Source organism: Ranitomeya imitator, chromosome 1 (genome assembly GCF_032444005.1).
Source record: "Ranitomeya imitator isolate aRanImi1 chromosome 1, aRanImi1.pri, whole genome shotgun sequence".
NCBI lineage: Eukaryota > Metazoa > Chordata > Amphibia > Anura > Dendrobatidae > Ranitomeya > Ranitomeya imitator.
Genome location: NC_091282.1, coordinates 8,906,413 through 8,927,255, shown reverse-complemented (window position 1 = coordinate 8,927,255; position 20,843 = coordinate 8,906,413). Strand labels below are relative to the sequence as shown.

The 20,843-nt window shown below is 39.8% G+C and overlaps 1 pseudogene; it reads right to left on the bottom strand.

Annotated features, from left to right (window-relative positions):
* Nucleotides 1–11,440: 11,440 nt before the first annotated feature.
* On the bottom strand, nucleotides 11,441–19,935 carry LOC138657853 (oocyte zinc finger protein XlCOF22-like; annotated as a pseudogene).
* Between the last annotated feature and the right edge of the window lie 908 nt (nucleotides 19,936–20,843).

The following is a 20,843-nucleotide window of genomic DNA, read 5'->3' as shown; positions in this document are numbered from 1 at the left end:
ATCGACATAAACTAAATCTACGAGCAAGCCGAAATACTCGCAGACCACCAGAGCATGCTCAGGAAATCTCTAGTAATGAGTATTCTCGCTCATCACTACTGTTAACAAGTACAGTTTGTCAGGATACAAGAAGCTTTCACTTTCATCTTTCACATTTATCTAAAACCGCCCTGATGGCTCAAACATCTTCATCGTCATCATCCATCATCATCATCTCACCTGAATGTTTGTGTTTTCCCATGTGTACATTTCCAAAGGATCCAGTGCCAAGTTCTAGCAAAAGCTCAAAGTGGTCGGTCACTTCCATCATCTTCAGGTCCTTGGAAGTCTCTGATATACGATGAAGAAGGTGTTTCGCCATGTTCTTGTTTGCTTCCTTGATGTTGGCGGCCATTCTGAATAAAATGAAATGAGATATGGTTTTGAATATAGAAGGAAACTTCTTACAGACCCATAATAACATACTGTGATCACCACGTGTAAACTTTGGCTATAAATACACAGTTGTATAATAGTGTGCAGTCACTGTAATGATGTTCCGGCATTGTATAATTCCCCAGAGATCTGCAGTAATACCGTCTACTACATCCTGTGCAATACTTATCATATATTCACCTTTATAGATGGAGATAGAAGATGTCTGCTGCTATGGAAAGAGATGATAGTCAATGCTGAGCTCCTCCTGTCCACCAACAAGTCTACAGCTCGATGCTCCTCAGAGGCCAATACTGATCACCACTAATTCCAGAGTGGAGTAGATGTCACTGAGAGGAGGAGACCGGTTATATCTGGGAAGAGCAGGGGGTTGTTAATGAGACGGACATTGTCATTGGCCGAGACTTACTGTCTCCATTTACATATGAACTGACTTCCATAAGTCTCTGGAGGGAGAATGCTGGGAGATTACATATGAATGGGGCCTGTGGGTGCGGCTCAACCAATGTCTATGAGAAACACCTGAAAATGTCCCTCAGATCCTATCTTACTAGTAAACATATCACATGTGAGAGAAATGTCTGAGAAAAGTCTCAAAGATGGCATGCTAGCTTTATTGTGGACTTTGGCTAATTTGCATATGAATGGTGAATGAGAACCATAGAGTCCTCTTTGTAATGCTGGGCTGAGACAACAATAAGGGATGGAAACTACCTGTCCTGCCCAGTGATACCATCCACCATTGTGCTGCTAATGAGGTAAACTAAAGAACTAAATGTTTTCAATGTATTATTTCATGAGTTTCATGAAGTCAAAAGACAAATCTTCTAAATTCCTCACTTATCGCATTATTAAATCTATTAGGGCCACGGCCATGTTTACCTGGTTAATGGCTGTTAAGTGCAGTGTTTGCTTCAAAGTGCTCAACGGTGTTATTTAATAATACTGTAAAGCATTCCATGCTTCATACATCTTGTATATGCCTGTGTAATTCATTATTTGATGGGGGTTATAACAATCTCCATTTACATGCTATTAGACATCTGGAAGCAGTGGCTTTCTATATTTTAAACAATACTAAAGGTGTACAAAATTACAGTGGTGTATTGGGTTGATTATTATTTGGCGTGAATGCCACCCCCATGGCCATCCCATCCAAGTTCACAAAATATTGAAAATTTTAAATTATGTGTTAGCTTTTTATTGCTGATTGATGTTAATTTTCTTTATGATCTTCAGTAATTTATGGTTTTTATATCTAGTGGAAATGAATCTGCCATGTTACCGTCATATTAGCAGAGCATCTCCATAGCTGGTACCTCCTTTTCTTCTTTTCTTTTTTACATTTAATTATAGAAGCATCCAGTGACATTAGACTGACACTAGTGAATGAGCAAATATTAGAGAAATACATTTCTTTAAAAGGTGTGTGTATGTCACAGAAGACACAATCAAGAAGATTCTATAAAGGTTAATTGCATCAGCATCTCACTAATTGGTAAAATTAAATGAAGATACGGAGGTAAGTAGATTTTTTTATTAACTTGGGTAAAGAAAATTTACCTGTAGTCACAAGAGATCTAATATAAACGTATGCATATCATGTAACAATGTAAATACATCTAAATACATTTCTTTTGTATCACTGTTACTAGAGTTGAGCGAAATGGGTCGGCCAGATTCAGAAGTCGCTGACTTTTGGCAAGGTCGGGTTTCATGAAACCCGACCCGACCCCTGTGTGGGGTCGGCCATGAAGTCGGCGATCTTCTGAATCTGGAATCGGAAATCCGATACCGATTACCGATATGTTTAAGATATCGGGAATTGGTATCGGAATTCAGATATAAGTGTAAAATAAAGAATTAAAATAAAAAAATATCGCTATACTCACCCTCTGACGCGCCCTGGTACTAACCGGGAACCTTCCTCCTTCGAATCAGCGCTTCCAGGACCTTGCGGTGACGTCGCAGCTTGTGATTGGTCGCGCGACTGCCCATGTGACTGCTCGCGCGACCAATCACAAGCCGCGACGTCACCGCAAGGTCCTGGAAGCGCTGATTCGAAGGAGGATGGTTCCCGGTTAGTACCAGGGCGCGTCAGAGGGTAAGTATAGCGATATTTTTTATTTTTATTCTTTATTTTACACCTAAATAAGGATCGCAGGGCCTGAAGGAGAGTTTCCTCTCCTTCAGACCCTGGGAACCATGGAAACCCAATGCACTGCATTGGATTTCGGGTTTCGGCCGACCCCGACTTTTTTATAGGATCGGCCGATTTCACTCGACCCGACTTTTGAAAAAGTCGGGTTTCGTGAAATCCGACCCGATCCTATAAAAATAAACGTCGCTCAACACTAACTGTTACCCTCTCCCACCCATATAGTGACTAGAGATGAGCAGATCTGTTTTTAGTCACAAAACAGGTTTGTTTTTTAAATATTATTGGAATTTTTGATGACTCCAATTATTTTATTTTTTATTACATGTCTTACACCAAGTAAACGGCACCGCTATGGGCGCAAGTCATGTACCGCCTTCTGCTAATTTGTTTTTAGTGCAATGGGAGAATTTCCATATTTGATTAGCTGATTTTGTATATTTATCTCATTATATTTTGGGGATGGTTTATTAATTTAGTTTTGTGAGTTAGTGGAAAAATGCTTTTTACATTATTTCATTTAAGCATTATATACTGGAGCCAGTTTTGACCTATATTAAAGACTGTTTGATACTTGTTACGTTAAATTTGTCATACCTTTCTTATTTTTGGGGCAATATAGCTGTAAAAGGGTTTTTAAGTGTCAGATGTATTTGTTAATTGTATCAGTTTTTTACGTGAAACTTATAGCACGATTTTATTAGAACTTTGTTGGAAGGAATACAAAGAAAACAGTAATTTTTTGCATTTTATAGATGACCTTATCTGCTGTGCTGCAAAAATAACACAGTAGCTGTATTGAGTAGGTCAGTACTAATATGGTGATTGTAAATTTGTATAATCTTAAAAGTTTTTTATGTTTTGTACAATATACACTTAAAAAACACCTTTTTATACAGTTTTACAATTTTCTGTTAGTGGAGTTGTATGAAGATTTATTTTTGCATGAAAATCTGTAGCTTTTGCTGGTAACAGTTTATTGTACGTACAACTTTTTGATCACGTTTACATTCTATAGGAGGCAAAATGAATTAAAAAGACAAAAATTCTGAATTTGTTTTAATATTTTCTTTAAACACCAGTCACTGTTGGGTATAACCGTCATGTTATCTTTATTAGGTGGACGATATGATCATATTCATACCATATTTACATGTTTTGTTATTTTTGCAAAATAAAAATTTAAAAAATCTTTATTTTCGGTCACTCATGTTCTGATAACTCTAACTTCTTTATTTTTCTCTTTATTGTTGATAACGCTGATTGAGACTTTGTTTTTTGTTTATATATGAATTTATAGTCGCCTTTTATTTCTTTTTTTTGTTCGGAGGCATAAACAAAAATCTACAAATGTGAAATAGTTTTGTTATTTTTGTGGAGTTTATCCAGCAGAATAATGGACATGTTTACTGGATTCAGTGCTGATACCATTATGTTCATACCTAAGAATCACTATTTTTTTATAGCCATATTGAGAGAGTCATTGCTTTTTATTTTTCTGGATACAGATCTATATGAGGACATGTTTTTTGTGTAACAGACTAGTTGTTTTGGTGAAGCATTGGGATACATGATTATTTTTTTCAATTTTAGTGAGGTTAGATGATGAAGAACAGCAAGTTCAGCAGTTTTCACATTTCCCTTTATACGGCATTCATCGTGCACAATAAATGATAAGATTGTTTTATAGCATGGGTCAGATCGGGCAAAATTCAACATCTCTTACGGTTTGGATTTCCCAATACATTTGATTTTCAGGGAAGTTATTCTCCATGAATTGAGTGTCGCTTATTATTTCTTGGGGTCTCTCCAGATGCCGGAGCATGATGAATGTGAGATGTTACAACACAAACAAAAAAACATGTATTGGGGCAGCATGTTTATATCGACTGGAGATGAGCGAATATAACTAAGTGCAATCCAGTAAACCATAATGATAATATCATCATACTGATCAATTAGTCTTTATCTGTCCCTTTTATTTTCCTGTTGTCGCAGACTACTATGACCACGTGTTCCACCCATGACTTATCTCTGGAAATTGTAACATACAGACATCTTTTTCTTATTGCTTTTCCAGCACTTCGCTCATATTCTCCACCTTTACACAAACCATATAATTCTACGGTCACAGAGTGAGAGCTGCTCCGGCCAATTTTCCAGCAATTGGTGACCTGGTTGCTCCAGGAACTAGATGTGTTTGCTATTGTTCCCGGGATGACATTGCCGTCTTCATTGTCACTTGGGGCCGGTGCTCAGGCGGATCCAGGGAGCTGGTTTGCTATAAAGCCAGTTTTATGTCAGATAGGCATGTCGGAGGGGCAGTACCGGGGTCACGGGGCTTCCGGCCATTGCAGTGCTCACTGCTCTTCTGCAGCGTTAGCAGATACGTTCTGCCACTGGCCATCTGCTACACTGACGAAGGTCACCGGACAGAAACGGCTTCACTTTTTGGATTCCCGGCACATTAAATAAATTCAAATATAAAAGTCGTCTCTGATTTTACTGTGAGAAGTTTTTACTCTACAAAGGCACAGTGAGGTCAGAGGTCTGGTGATGCCGGAGGTCCTGGCCCCCCAACGACAATGATAGTGAGACTTTACATTGAGACATTTTATACCAGAATCTGATATCAATTGGGAACTCAGGAGTAAAATATTTCTGAGCACAAACGGCAATCATATTCAATCAGATAACACATTTGTTTTTAAATTATTAGAATTTGTGTTGACTCATAATGATTTTATTTTTTATTGCATGTTTTCCAACAAGTAAAAGACACCACTATGTGTTTAGTTTGTGCACTTGTTTCTGCTAGTTTAGTTTTGATGTAATGGGAGAATATCCAACATTTACGAGAATTGGAAGAAAATAAGTGGCGCACACCACTGCTGCATTATTGTGTGATTTTTTTTATCCCGATGTATTATGGGAAAAAGAGTGAAGATGCACAAAGTGTGCTACAGATGTTTTCCATATAATTTCTCTTCATCTGGCCCTAACATTGCACTTCTATGTCCTCCTGTTAAATTCACAAGTCATCATTTACTTAATTACATAATTCAACTGACAAATCGCTCCTGTCAAACCAATCTAATCAGTTTTTATGAAGAGGTAAGCTATAGGCTGGACCACGGTGAGTCATTGGACGTGGTATATCTCGATTTTTCCAAAGCGTTTGATACCGTGCCGCACAAGAGGTTGGTACACAAAATGAGAATGCTTGGTCTGGGGGAACATGTGTGTAAATGGGTTAGTAACTGGCTTAGTGATAGAAAGCAGAGGGTGGTTATAAATGGTATAGTCTCTAACTGGGTCGCTGTGACCAGTGGGGTACCGCAGGGGTCAGTATTGGGACCTGTTCTCTTCAACATATTCATTAATGATCTGGTAGAAGGTTTACACAGTAAAATATCGATATTTGCAGATGATACAAAACTATGTAAAGCAGTTAATACAAGAGAAGATAGTATTCTGCTACAGATGGATCTGGATAAGTTGGAAACTTGGGCTGAAAGGTGGCAGATGAGGTTTAACAATGATAAATGTAAGGTTATACACATGGGAAGAGGGAATCAATATCACCATTACACACTGAACGGGAAACCACTGGGTAAATCTGACAGGGAGAAGGACTTGGGGATCCTAGTTAATGATAAACTTACCTGGAGCAGCCAGTGCCAGGCAGCAGCTGCCAAGGCAAACAGGATCATGGGGTGCATTAAAAGAGGTCTGGATACACATGATGAGAGCATTATACTGCCTCTGTACAAATCCCTAGTTAGACCGCACATGGAGTACTGTGTCCAGTTTTGGGCACCGGTGCTCAGGAAGGATATAATGGAACTAGAGAGAGTACAAAGGAGGGCAACAAAATTAATAAAGGGGATGGGAGAACTACAATACCCAGATAGATTAGCGAAATTAGGATTATTTAGTCTAGAAAAAAGACGACTGAGGGGCGATCTAATAACCATGCATAAGTATATAAGGGGACAATACAAATATCTCGCTGAGGATCTGTTTATACCAAGGAAGGTGACGGGCACAAGGGGGCATTCTTTGCGTCTGGAGGAGAGAAGGTTTTTCCACCAACATAGAAGAGGATTCTTTACTGTTAGGGCAGTGAGAATCTGGAATTGCTTGCCTGAGGAGGTGGTGATGGCGAACTCAGTCGAGGGGTTCAAGAGAGGCCTGGATGTCTTCCTGGAGCAGAACAATATTGTATCATACAATTATTAGGTTCTGTAGAAGGACGTAGATCTGGGTATTTATTATGATGGAATATAGGCTGAACTGGATGGACAAATGTCTTTTTTCGGCCTTACTAACTATGTTACTATGTTACAAGCCAATTTATTCTTTTTCCAGCGATTCTGGTGTGATTCCTCCATGAACTGGTATATCTCCTATACTATTACCATCATGAAGAATTGATTTTAGATAACCTTAATCTTGAAATTGTTTATTTAATTCCTGAGATTGGTTTAAAAAAAAAATTCTCACTTCTGTCGATGCAACATAATCACAATCATTGACTGTATGGTGAGAATATTTAATGTAATGTGGCTGATATCTATCAGAATGTGAGTGAATTTGTTGCCATTGTTCTTCGATATCCTTATTTGTGTATCTGACAATCCATTATTTTAATTTCAACATTCAGCCATTTTGTTTAGTTCTCTCCTATTTTGCTTGTAAATCTGATATGAACATCATTATGGTGTAAGAAGTTTACAAGTTCAGTAAATTCCTGTGGATCACCATGCCATACTATAAGAAGATTCTCTTTACATTGTAAGAATAATTTGACATATAATAGAAATGAATTGCTCAAATGAAATATCTTTCCCAAAACAAAGTATTTACAAAAGTCGTGGCCATTTGTGTAGCATGTTATATCTTTAATTAATACCAATTATTGAGATATTGATATGCTTTCGCTCAGTTTATTATATAATATACAGTATATCTGTACTTTCAAAGAGTATAGCAGAAGGTCATTGAAACTTGTTCAACCACATGGTCAATTGTCCAGTGAGAGCATATAAACTGTTTTTGTTACACGTATCTAACGATTAACATCTTCAGCACTAGAAGAAACTAAATCCATTTAGTATGGGGACAAATCACACCATCTGTAAAGAAGACCTGCAATTCATTACCCGACTCTCTAACTCCAGGTCTTCTAGTGGAACGTGACACCCTCGTGACATCACAGCAGGTGACCCTGGTATGTCATGTCAAATCCAACTCACAATCACGGAAGTGGAAGGCCACGATTACACACGCATGTCCTGGAGCATCATATCCGGTCCCAACCTCTGACCAAGAAGCAAACAACCACAATTACATTTTCCTTTTTAGCGTCAATGGACCAAGGATTCCGAGCCAGTCTCCCATGCTTGTGTTTGTCAATCCTCAAGCGATCCAGCACCTGCAATCTGATGAGGACAAGTACATTCAGCTTAGAATGGCCATTGACAGCACATGCTGCGTCTCATCTGGTCCTAACTTAAGAACATGGGGGCAGTCAGCCGGAAGCAGAGCGGCACCCCCTCTATTACGTGCAATTGCATAAAAAACAGTGTTAGGCCGGGGTCACACTTGCAAGTACAATATGAGAAACTCGCACGAGTCTCTCGTATCAATACCCGGCACAGCCGCTGGCTCTCAGGAACAGAGCGTTCAGCTGAATAGAAATACATGCAGCCACACAATCCGGTCCCGAGAGCCGGCGGCAGTGCTGGGTATTGATGTGACAGACTCGTGTGAGTTTTTTGCATTGCACTCGCAAGTGTGACCCCGGCCGTAGAATGAAGATGCACTAGAAGAGCCGGATTCGTCACCATGATACTCCTGGCCTGCCTGCTGCATTCCCCGGCGATGCCTCTTGCCAAACCCCTAGAGAAACTTCCCCAGGTAAGAAAATATGTAGAAATGAGGTAGGTCTCTCTTATGAAGAGATAACAACACTTAGAAGTTTTCCTTTTTTACTCTGTAGGTTTCGTGTTACTGTGGGCAGATCATCTCTCTACAGTGAGGTCAGGGTGTAGGGGAAAAAAAGAAAATGTAGATGAATCCAAAGAGAAGTTTAACGCGCATGTTAAAGTTACAATTTCTGGCTAAATCAAGGTAACTTAAACATTAATTGCATATATAAGAAGAGAATTGACGACCAAAATATGAATCAATATTGAATTTTAATAGTAAAAAAAATATAAAATTGTACATTACATTTAAAGTGATCTTAAAAAAAAATGTTGAGCACCACACCCATAACAGTATCATGCTTTTCAACTGAGATTATTTTTTTTTGCCAAACGTCTTCATGTCATGTGTTAAAAATGACTGCTTGCTTCTTCCTTTGCTAAAGGATTGTTCTGAAGACCTAAGTTTTTCTGAAGAAATTTTCAAATTTTTCAAGAGTGGTTTTCTTCTGATACACCTCCGATGTATTTTTAATTTTTCCAGCTTTTTTGAGCTGGTGAGGATCACAAAGTGATAAATGCTGCCTGTAGTTCTCAAATAAATTCTGGAACACTTAGAAGTTCAACATTTTGTTTTGTGTCCTCAAGTTGATCTTTGTTACTTAGTCCTCGGTCAAGTGGCAGCTTCTTGAAATCTCTACTTGTTGATGGTTTAAGTGAGTGTATATGTAGATGTTTGCTGATAGTAAAATAATGAATATTCAACTGGTTGTCCAACTTAACTTTTCAGTATCATAACCATCCATAATTCTTCGGAAAGCCTTAGAGACATCCATTAATCTTCGGAAAGCCTTAGAGACATCCATTAATCTTCGGAAAGCCTTAGAGAGTTCTGAATCTAGGCAGGATTAGACCTCATATTTTAATAAGAAAGACCAAATACATTTGATAAGGTTAAGACGCCTTATTTTTAGAACTTCGCAGTTATAGTGACAAAATTTGCTGATTCATTCTTTGAGCCAAAATTAGAAATGAATTTGAAAAGAAAAAGGAAATATAAATGGACTTATGCAATAATGGATTCACACATCACAATGGGGGATACATTTGAATGCTAGATGAAAGCAACAAAAACAAAACCCAGAAAATTACAGCACATTCTGAGTTGGAGAAATTTGATCGATACAAATATCCATTAAGAGAATATATTTTGGGTGGCATCAGCTTGGATTTGCCAGATGTCCAAATTATAAATACCTGTGACCTGTGGTTAACCTTGACCAGGATCAATGGAGGAAAATATTGTTGATATAAGCAAAAAAAAAGAACAGCCATGTTATTTTCAAAGCTGTGAAACTGAATTATCGCCATTAACTTTGCTTACTTTCAGGGGTTAATCATATAAGTGCTATTACCGTGTACATAAGAGAATATGATGCTGCAACTTTCGGTAATATCTAAGGCACGATCATTCACTAACTGTAGTCATACATTCACAGAGAGAGACAAATAAAGGATTACACAGAGAAAGGTTGGAAACAATAAATACACCTATTTTCCAATAACTTAAAGAAGCCACAGAAGGAAATCGAATCAGATGCTTTAGCTTTGGTACAAATGATTAGAACATGCTTAGGAGCCATCACTCATTGTGGACTCGTAGCCAATATTTCTACAACAGAACCGCAATGTGTGAATGAAATCTAACAATGTTCTATTTGTTCCAAATCTGGAGCATTCGATTCTAACTTTAGGTTTTAACGTGGTCAGAATTATACATGACATTTCTTTCTGTGGAGATGATCCAAGTTGTAACGTTTCTCCTTGCGGAGAGAGACATGTCAAGCATGCTGAGATGAGGAGACGTAAAGCCGCAATGCTCCTCTGGGAAATATGCAAATAGTCTCTTCACAGAAGATGATTACTAGAACTCTAGTGCCACCTATTGGAAGTAGCGATCCTAACAAGTCAATGTCGACCCTTTAACGAGACCTGTTATGCCACTTAGGATAAAAGCCAAACCAGAATCTCAATATGCAGACACTGTGATTTAATTTCAAGTAACATTAAGTGTCCTAACTTTCTCTCTAAGATTCTTCCACACTGGGTTTATGAATACAGCAATGGGAAGCCCAGTTCATGATGACAATTCAGTTTTGTTGCTTTGAAAGTTGAGGAGGCTCTTTTTTTCTTCCTCAGGTAAATATAATTTGGGTGTTTTGCAGATCCCAGCTTAGGCTGATTACTGTATGACAAATAAGTTCATGAGGTGCACATCAATCAACAGTCAAAGTCTTGGTGGCTATTGATGAGCGAGCATGCTTGGGTGTCCTCAGAGTATATCAGCGTGCTCGGAGATTTAGTTTTTGTCGACACACCAGCATGATTTGCAGCTGCTAGACAGCCTGAATACATGTGGGGGTTGCCTGTTTGTTAGGGAATCCTCACATGTATTCAAGCTGTCTAAGCAGCCACAAATCATGCAGCTGCATCAACAAAAACTAAATCTCCGAGCACGCTGAAATGCTCGGAGGACACCCGAGCAAAGAGTATATTCGCTTATCACTATTGGTGGCATAAATTTTCTGCAGGCACATATTGCCAAACTGAGGCCAAAAGGACTTTTTTTAATCTCTGTTTGGTAAACATGGCCTAAGAAAAAGTAAATGTGTACACCAGGAGCTTTTTCCCAGCATATACCGTACGTTTAACCTAGTGCACACACTTAATGCGGCCTCATCCCAAGTTTACTAAAAAAATAATGTTGTTTAGTGTCTGTGAATAATCTGATGTTTTCAAACACTTTACTTTTATAGCATTTTCCGTGTTTCAAACAAGAATGTTTAGTTTTTGAATACGCAATCTTGGGGCGTTTTAATTTTGAATTTCTTGTAAATCATTTCCCATAGAAAGAACATCAAAACTGCTTTTCTCCTGTGTGACGTCTCTGATATTTAACAAGTTTGGATTTATTTGTAAAACATTTCCAACATTCTGAACATGAGTATAGCTTCTCTCCTGTGTGGCTTCTGTGATGGCCTCTAAGTCTGGCTTTGGTAATAAAAGACTTTCCACATTCTGGACATGAATATGGCCTGTCTCCTGTGTGAATTCGCTCATGTTTTACAAGGTTTGATTTATCTGCAAAGCCCTTTCCACATTCTGAACATGAATATGGCTTCTCTCCTGTGTGACTTCTCTCATGTCGAACAAGACTTGATTTATTTATAAAACATTTCCCGCATTCTGGACATGAAAATAGCTTCTCTCCTGTGTGACCTCGCTCATGTGTAACAAGATTTGATTTTTATGCAAAACATTTCCCACATAGTTGACATGAATACTGCTTCTCTCCTGTGTGACTACTCTCGTGTCTAACAAGACTTGATTTATCTGTAGAGTACTTTCCACATATTGAACATGAAAATGGCTTCTCCCCTGTGTGCATTCTCTCATGTTTAACAAGATGTGATTTATCTGCAAAGCACCTTTCACATAGTGAACACGGATATGGTTTCTCTCCTGTGTGAATTCTCTCATGTTTAACAAGCTGCGATTTATTTGTAAAACACTTCTCACATTCTGAACATGAATACGGCTTCTCTCCTGTATGTATTCTCCTATGTGTAACAAGACTTGATTTATCTGTAAAGCATTTCCCACATAGCAAACATGAAAATGGCTTTTCCCCTTTGTGAATTCTTTCATGTATAACAAGACTTGATTTATCCGTGAAAGACTTTGCGCAGAGTGAACATGAGAATGGTTTCTCTCCTGTATGAATTCTTACATGTATAAGAAGACTTGATTTATCTCTAAACCGCTTCCCACATTCTGAACAGGAGTATGGCTTCTCCCCTGTGTAACTGCTTCTTTGTATGAACTGTTTTCCACACCGTTTCACACCTGTACTTGTCATAATCGCTGATTGATCAAGCGTAAATTCCACATGATTAGGAGTATTGTTTAATAGATCCATATTGTGGAGTCCTGAATACAAATTAAGAGTAATGAGGTTATCTTCGGAGGTGTGCTGTGTGATGCTTTCATCTTCTACTTTATCAGTCAGTGAGAAAATGAGGTTTTTCTCACAGAGATTTTCTGAAAAGATGAAAAATAGATTAAGTGATTTTTTCCCAATTAAAAATTAGGCAAGTTTATAACATTCTTATTAGGCTGAAACCACACACTCAGTTTCTGATGCAGTTAAAAGTGCATTTTTACAAGTTTAAATCAGAAGAGGATCCATCGAGAAGGCAACAATCAGGAGGGAGAGGTCACTACTGCGCTGCTAATGTATTCATAAAACAAGATTACAGGGTCAACGCATTTTGAGGCCGCGCAGGACCTCTTCATCAGGACAGAAACCTGGTGTGACTGTCAGGAATGGCTGTAATTTTTTAATCCTGTGTGTGACCCATCATTATCTACATATGTACACAACTCCTGTGGGTTTCCATTATAAACCACTGCTCATGAGATAGACATCCTGTCTTCGACCTATGGATATGTATATTGATACACAATGCCTGTGGTGTTTGAATGATAAACCATTGTTCATAAAATGGACATTTTGGAGCCAGCCCAAAATGGAGTTGAACCTGTCCAACACAAGAACTTTCTTTCCAAGCAGGAGGATGCCATCTGCAGGAAGGTGATGATTACTGCAGCCAATGACAATGTTCACATTACCGGAAGATGATTGGACTTTTGCCACAGAAGATACCGGAAGAGAGGGACGGAGTTGTAGGTTGTATGTGGGAGTGGATGTGAAATCTTGGTATAAATGGAGAAAGAATCAAGGCCATCTCTCTCTCTCATTATTGCCATGAAGAATCCTAGATATTTGTATTGGTATTTTCTCTAATTATAGGACATTGAAGAAAAGGTTTTATTGTTACATTATTATTTGAATTGTCTTATTACTATCTTATGTTACTTATCATTAAATATCTTTATCATTTTCCCAAACTTGAGTTATTGATTATATTCTAAATATTCAAGACAGGATACAGGATGGGAAATTACCTCCAACAGCTTTGTACATCTTGTATATGCGTGTGCAATTCATTATTTGATGGGGGTTATAACAATCTCCATTTACATGCTATTAGACATCTACAAGCAGTGGCTCTCTATATTTTAAGCAATATAATAGATGTACAAAATTACTTTGGTCTATTGGGTAGATCATTATTTGGCGTGAATGCCACCCCCATGGCCATCACATCCAAGTTCACAAAATATTGAGGAATGTAAATCATGTGTTAGCATTTTATAGCTGATGTTTATTTTATGATCTTCAGTAATTTATGGTTCTTATATCTAGTGGAAATGAATCTGCAATGTTACCGTCACATCAGCATAGTATCTCCATAGCTGGTACCTCCTTATCTTCTTTTTGCTTTCATTTAATTATAGAAGCATCCAGTGACATTAGACTGACACTAGTGAATGAGCAAATATTAGAGACAGATGAGGTAGAAAGGCATGCCAGACTAATCGTAATAACAAAAACCAGGAGAGAAGTCACACAGCGTACTGAAGATACAATGCAGGCAGGACAGGCAGCTCCTGGAGCAGAGGCTGCAATGACAGAAGATGTTAGGGGTACACAGCAGGAGAGCTAACAGAGTCAGCTACCAGGTGCCGGCAGCAAGCAGGAGAACATTTGTTAGCATGAGGTCTCAGATTATGGAATCATGGGGCAGATACTATAATTCTGAACAATCGAGAAGCTATAGGATTATGTAGTATTTGTATTGGGACCTGTTCTCTTCAACATATTCATTAATGATCTGGTAGAAGGTTTACACAGTAAAATATCGATATTTGCAGATGATACAAAACTATGTAAAGCAGTTAATACAAGAGAAGATAGTATTCTGCTACAGATGGATCTGGATAAGTTGGAAACTTGGGCTGAAAGGTGGCAGATGAGGTTTAACAATGATAAATGTAAGGTTATACACATGGGAAGAAGGAATCAATGTCACCATTACACACTGAATGGGAAACCACTGGGTAAATCTGACAGGGAGAAGGACTTGGGGATCCTAGTTAATGATAAACTTACCTGGAGCAGCCAATGCCAGGCAGCAGCTGCCAAGGCAAACAGGATCATGGGGTGCATTAAAAGAGGTCTGGATACACATGATGAGAGCATTATACTGCCTCTGTACAAATCCCTAGTTAGACCGCACATGGAGTACTGTGTCCAGTTTTGGGCACCGGTGCTCAGGAAGGATATAATGGAACTAGAGAGAGTACAAAGGAGGGCAACAAAATTAATAAAGGGGATGGGAGAACTACAATACCCAGATAGATTAGCGAAATTAGGATTATTTAGTCTAGAAAAAAGACGACTGAGGGGCGATGTAATAACCATGTATAAGTATATAAGGGGACAATACAAATATCTCGCTGAGAATCTGTTTATACCAAGGAAGGTGACGGGCACAAGGGGGCATTCTTTGCGTCTGGAGGAGAGAAGGTTTTTCCACCAACATAGAAGAGGATTCTTTACTGTTAGGGCAGTGAGAATCTGGAATTGCTTGCCTGAGGAGGTGGTGATGGCGAACTCAGTCGAAGGGTTCAAGAGAGGCCTGGATGTCTTCCTGGAGCAGAACAATATTGTATCATACAATTAGGTTCTGTAAAAGGACGTAGATCTGGGGATTTATTATGATGGAATATAGGCTGAACTGGATGGACAAATGTCTTTTTTCGGCCTTACTAACTATGTTACTATGTTTGTACTGATCCCATGGTACATCTAAAAATGAGACATGCAAGGGACACTGTGGAGAACTTCTCTTTATCGCACTTTGTGGTATTAATTCAATAGAAGAGTCATACACTTGTGTCACAGATTCTCTCACAAAGTCGAATGGAGTCTCTTGCAGATGGAGTTTAGAGATTGAGAGAAATCGCATGCACAGGTGGTATAACTCGCAATCCTTTGCCAGATTTAAATGATCACTTTGCTGTTGTAGAGGATTGGAAGGGACCAGACGCTGCAATGCTAACAGTAATGTAAAGTAAAAGATCTGAGGAGGAAAAGTAAATTGCAAATCGCCAGGCCCAGGAAGGTGTTGACAAATAAGATAGGGGGTTGGAATGATAGAGGTGGGACACCTGATGGAGACATATGAAGCCCCTACTGTAACCTCCCCTTACACTCCTCCAATACCAAGGCATACTATACCCCCTGCCCTGATTCCCTCATGGACTAATTTAATTGTAGATTTTAGATAAAAGTTGAGGAACATCCCCTGAGAATTGTGCTTGAACAGTTTTGCCATTTTTGATGTTGTCTATTGATGTTTGTTTTCGTTCTAGAGTTTTTAAGAAGAGAAATATTCCTGTGAGCATACTATGATGTATGCCCTGGCTGAGTTATGTGATAAATTGGGTTTGGTCTCGGTGATGCATAAATGTGCCCTTCTCATTTGAGGGTTTGTAATACCTTCCAGCTGGCAGACCGCTGTCACTTGGTGCTAGACCTTGATGATTTTAAATGGCGAGAGATCACAACAGATGCAAGATGATTCTGTATGTTGGGGCCGTGTGAGAGACGCATACAAGGAAAAGAGGGGGTGAAATTACAGACAACGAATTCAAGACTAGTGTGAGATGACCGGTGATATACTGGGGGTTGACTAAAGAAATAGATGACTTATTTGTCCTACATGTTGTTTTTGTCACTGTTAGTAATGAGCGAGCACTAAAATGCTCTTTGCTCAGGTCGAGCAATTTGTAATACTCGGATACTCGGCCAGAACGACGAGCCCAATGTTAGTCTATGGGAAACCCGAGCATTTTTACCGCAATCCCCCGGGGGTCCTTTTAAGATCTAAAAACGTCTGAAAATGATGGAAACACTGCTCAAACGACAGAGGGGCATCACGGGGATCGCTGTTATGTTTGCTAATGACAGGTGTTATGAAGGCAATCCAGTAACACAGTGTGCTTAGCGATCAGAGCGCACACAGTGATCTGACAAATACCCAAAAATACAAGAACGAGCTCTGAGACGTGGAAACTCTGTAGACTGCACACCTGATCCTATCCTAAACACAACTAAAAGCGGCTGTGGATTGCGCCTAACAACTACCTAGGCAACTCGGCACAGCCTAAGAAACTAGCTAGCCTGAAGATAGAAAAATAGGCCTGACTTGCCCCAGAGAAATTCCCCAAAGGAAAAGGCAGCCCCCCACATATAATGACTGTGAGTAAGATGAAAAGACAAAACGTAGGGATGAAATAGATTCAGCAAAGTGGGGCCCGATATTCTAGGACAGAGCGAGGACAGTAAAGCGAACTTTGCAGTCTACAAAAAACCCTAAAGCAAAACCACGCAAAGGGGGCAAAAAAAACCCACCGTGCCGAACTAATGGCACGGCGGTACACCCTTTGCGTCTCAGAGCTTCCAGCAAAACAAAAGACAAGCTGGACAGAAAAAAAGCAACAAAAAAGCAAAAAGCACTTAGCTATACAGAGCAGCAGGTCACAGGAACAATCAGGAGAAGCTCAGATCCAACACTGAAACAATGACAAGGAGCAAGGATAGCAGCATCAGGCGGAGTTAAGTAATGAAGCAGTTAACGAGCTCACCAGAACACCTGAGGGAGGAAGCTCAGAAGCTGCAGTACCACTTGTGACCACAGGAGTGAATTCAGCCACAGAATTCACAACAGTACCCCCCCCTTGAGGAGGGGTCACCGAACCCTCACCAGAGCCCCCAGGCCGACCAGGATGAGCCGCATGAAAGGCACGAACAAGATCGGAAGCATGAACATCAGAGGCAAAAACCCAGGAATTATCTTCCTGAGCATAACCCTTCCATTTAACCAGATACTGGAGTTTCCGTCTAGAAACACGAGAATCCAAAATCTTCTCCACAATATACTCCAATTCCCCCTCCACCAAAACCGGGGCAGGAGGCTCAACAGATGGAACCATAGGTGCCACGTATCTCCGCCCCCAAAGGAAAAGGCAGCCCCCCACATATAATGACTGTGAGTAAGATGAAAAGACAAAACGTAGGGATGAAATAGATTCAGCAAAGTGGGGCCCGATATTCTAGGACAGAGCGAGGACAGTAAAGCGAACTTTGCAGTCTACAAAAAACCCTAAAGCAAAACCACGCAAAGGGGGCAAAAAAAACCCACCGTGCCGAACTAACGGCACGGCGGTACACCCTTTGCGTCTCAGAGCTTCCAGCAAAACAAAAGACAAGCTGGACAGAAAAAAAGCAACAAAAAAGCAAAAAGCACTTAGCTATACAGAGCAGCAGGTCACAGGAACAATCAGGAGAAGCTCAGATCCAACACTGAAACAATGACAAGGAGCAAGGATAGCAGCATCAGGCGGAGTTAAGTAATGAAGCAGTTAACGAGCTCACCAGAACACCTGAGGGAGGAAGCTCAGAAGCTGCAGTACCACTTGTGACCACAGGAGTGAATTCAGCCACAGAATTCACAACAGATCGACCCTGGAAGAATTTCTGACTCCCAGGTCACAGCTTTGAGCAATGTTGTCATAGTCTTGCGCCATTTTTACAGGCACACCCAAAATGTTTTCTGGCTCTTGTCTAAGAATGTGTCAAAATAATTTGTCCAAAATCAAAGAAGGCATTTCAACAAAGTCTCAACAACAAAAAACTCCTTCACATGTTTAATACTTGTGAGATATGAAGAGATCCAAGACCAATAAATATTAAAATTAATCTTTATTCTTATTCACTAAACTCCTAATTCTAGGAATTTAGGACCTGCGAATGACGTCGCGGCTTCTGATTGGTCGCGTAGCGGTCACATGAGCGGCACGCGACCAATCAGAAGCCGGGACGTCATTCGCAGGTCCTAAACGCGCTCATTTTAAACAAAGAAGCCAGCCGGTTACCAGCGTGATGTCCAGGGGCCGCCGGAGAGGTGAGCATATCAATATTTTTTATTTTAATTCTTTATTTTACACCTCACTATGGATCCCAGGGCCTGAAGAAGAGTTTCCTCTCCTTCAGACCCTGGGATCCATCAGGATACATTCCGATACTTGATGTCCCATTGACTTGTATTGGTATCGGATATCGGTATCGGCGATATCCGATATTTTTTGGGTATCGGCCGATACTATCCGATACCGATACTTTCAAGTATCGGACAGTATCGCTCAACACTACTAATAATTAAATATCTCTCACATAGAGGATGTTACCAGCTCACAGATTCTCCTCCACTCTAAACCTGCCTAATTATGGGGTCCCATACTTCTACATCCCGTAATATGAGGTTTATATCTCTGTAGAAATAGGGGGATGTTAGACATCAGATCTACAATAAGACCACTATTTTTTCTAAGATAGTATGAATAATGTTTAGAATGTGTAAAAGTGGAAAACAGCAGCATAAGATCTTACTTTAGCTTTAATGATGGACTGGAGATTTCCTGCCGGTGCCACTTCCTGAACAAACACAAAATCCCTACTGGTCTGGAAGAAGATGTCGTGAGTAAGGATGATGTTCCGGTGGCCACTGAGGGTTTGTGAAATGCAATATTCCAGGAAGAAGTTGTCTTCTGGAGTCTTCTTCTTTGACATCATTTTTATTGCCACGGTCTGTCCTGTTGAATTAACATTATAATTATTAATATGTATCACCCTCATACTCCATAATACTGTCAAAACTATACAAAAACCTGATCAATCACTTTTCACAGGAACATTCACAAGATTAGAAGGTAGAGGTGCAGAATTCTAATCACGTGTGGTGGATAGGCTACAACTAGGGTCATACTTAAGACTGTTAACTAGTGATGACCAAGTATACTCATTACTCGAGAATTACTGAGCATGCTCGGGGGGTATCTGGGTATTTTGTTGTGCTCAAAGATTTAGTTTATGTCAACGTAGCTGCTTGATTTGCGGCTGCTAGACAGCTTTAATACATGTGGGGATTCCCTGTTTGTTAAACAACCCCCACATGTATTCAAGCTGTCTAGCAGCCGTAAATCAAGCAGCTGCGTCATCATAAACTAAATCTACGAGCAAAATACTCGGAGACCACCAGAGCATGCTCAGTAATTCTCGAGTAACGAGTATTCTCGCTCATCACTGCTGTTAACAAGTACAGTTTGTCAGTATACAAGAAGCTTTCACTTTTATCTTTCACATTTATCTAAAACCGCCCTGATGGCTCAAACATCTTCATAGTCATCATCCATCATCATCATCTCACCTGAATGTTTGTGTTTTCCCATGTGTACATTTCCAAAGGATCCAGTGCCAAGTTCTAGCAAAAGTTCAAAGTGGTCGGTCACTTCCATCATCTTCAGGTCCTTGGACGTCTCTGATATACGATGAAGAAGGTGTTTGGCCATGTTCTTGTTTGCTTCCTTGATGTTGGCGGCCATTCTGAATAAAATGAAATGAGATATGGTATTGAATATAGAAGGAAACTTCTTACAGACCCATAATAACATACTATGATCACCACGTGTAAACTTTGGCTATAAATACACAGTTGTATAATAGTGTGCAGTCACTGTAATGATGTTCCCGCATTGTATAATTCCCCAGAGATCTGCAGTAATACCGTCTACTACATCCTGTGCAATACGTTATCATATATTCACCTTTATAGATGGAGATAGAAGATGTCTGCTGCTATGGAAAGAGATGATAGTCAATGCTGAGCTCCTCCTGTACACCAACAAGTCTACAGCTCGATGCTCCTCAGAGGCCAATACTGATCACCACTAATTCCAGAGTGGAGTAGATGTCACTGAGAGGAGGAGACCGGTTATATCTGGGAAGAGCAGGGGGTTGTTAATGAGACGGACATTGTCATTGGCCAAGACTTACTGTCTCCATTTACATATGAACTGACCTCCATAAGTCTCTGGAGGGAGAATGCTGGGAGATTACATATGAATGGGGCCTGTGGATGCGGCTCAACCAATGACTATGAGAAACACCTGAAAATGTCCCTCAGATCCTATCTTACTAGTAAACGTATCACATGTGAGAGAAATGTCTGAGAAAAGTCTCCAAGATGGCATGCTAGCTTTATTGTGGACTTTGGCTACATTTAGTAACATAGTAACAAAGTTAGTAAGGCCGAAAAAAGCCATTTGTCCATCCAGTTCAGCCTATATTCCATCATAATAAATACCGAGATCTACGTCCTTCTACAGAACCTAATAATTGTATGATACAATATTGTTCTGCTCCAGGAAGACATCCAGGCCTCTCTTGAACCCCTCGACTGAGTTCGCCATCACCACCTCCTCAGGCAAGCAATTCCAGATTCTCACTGCCC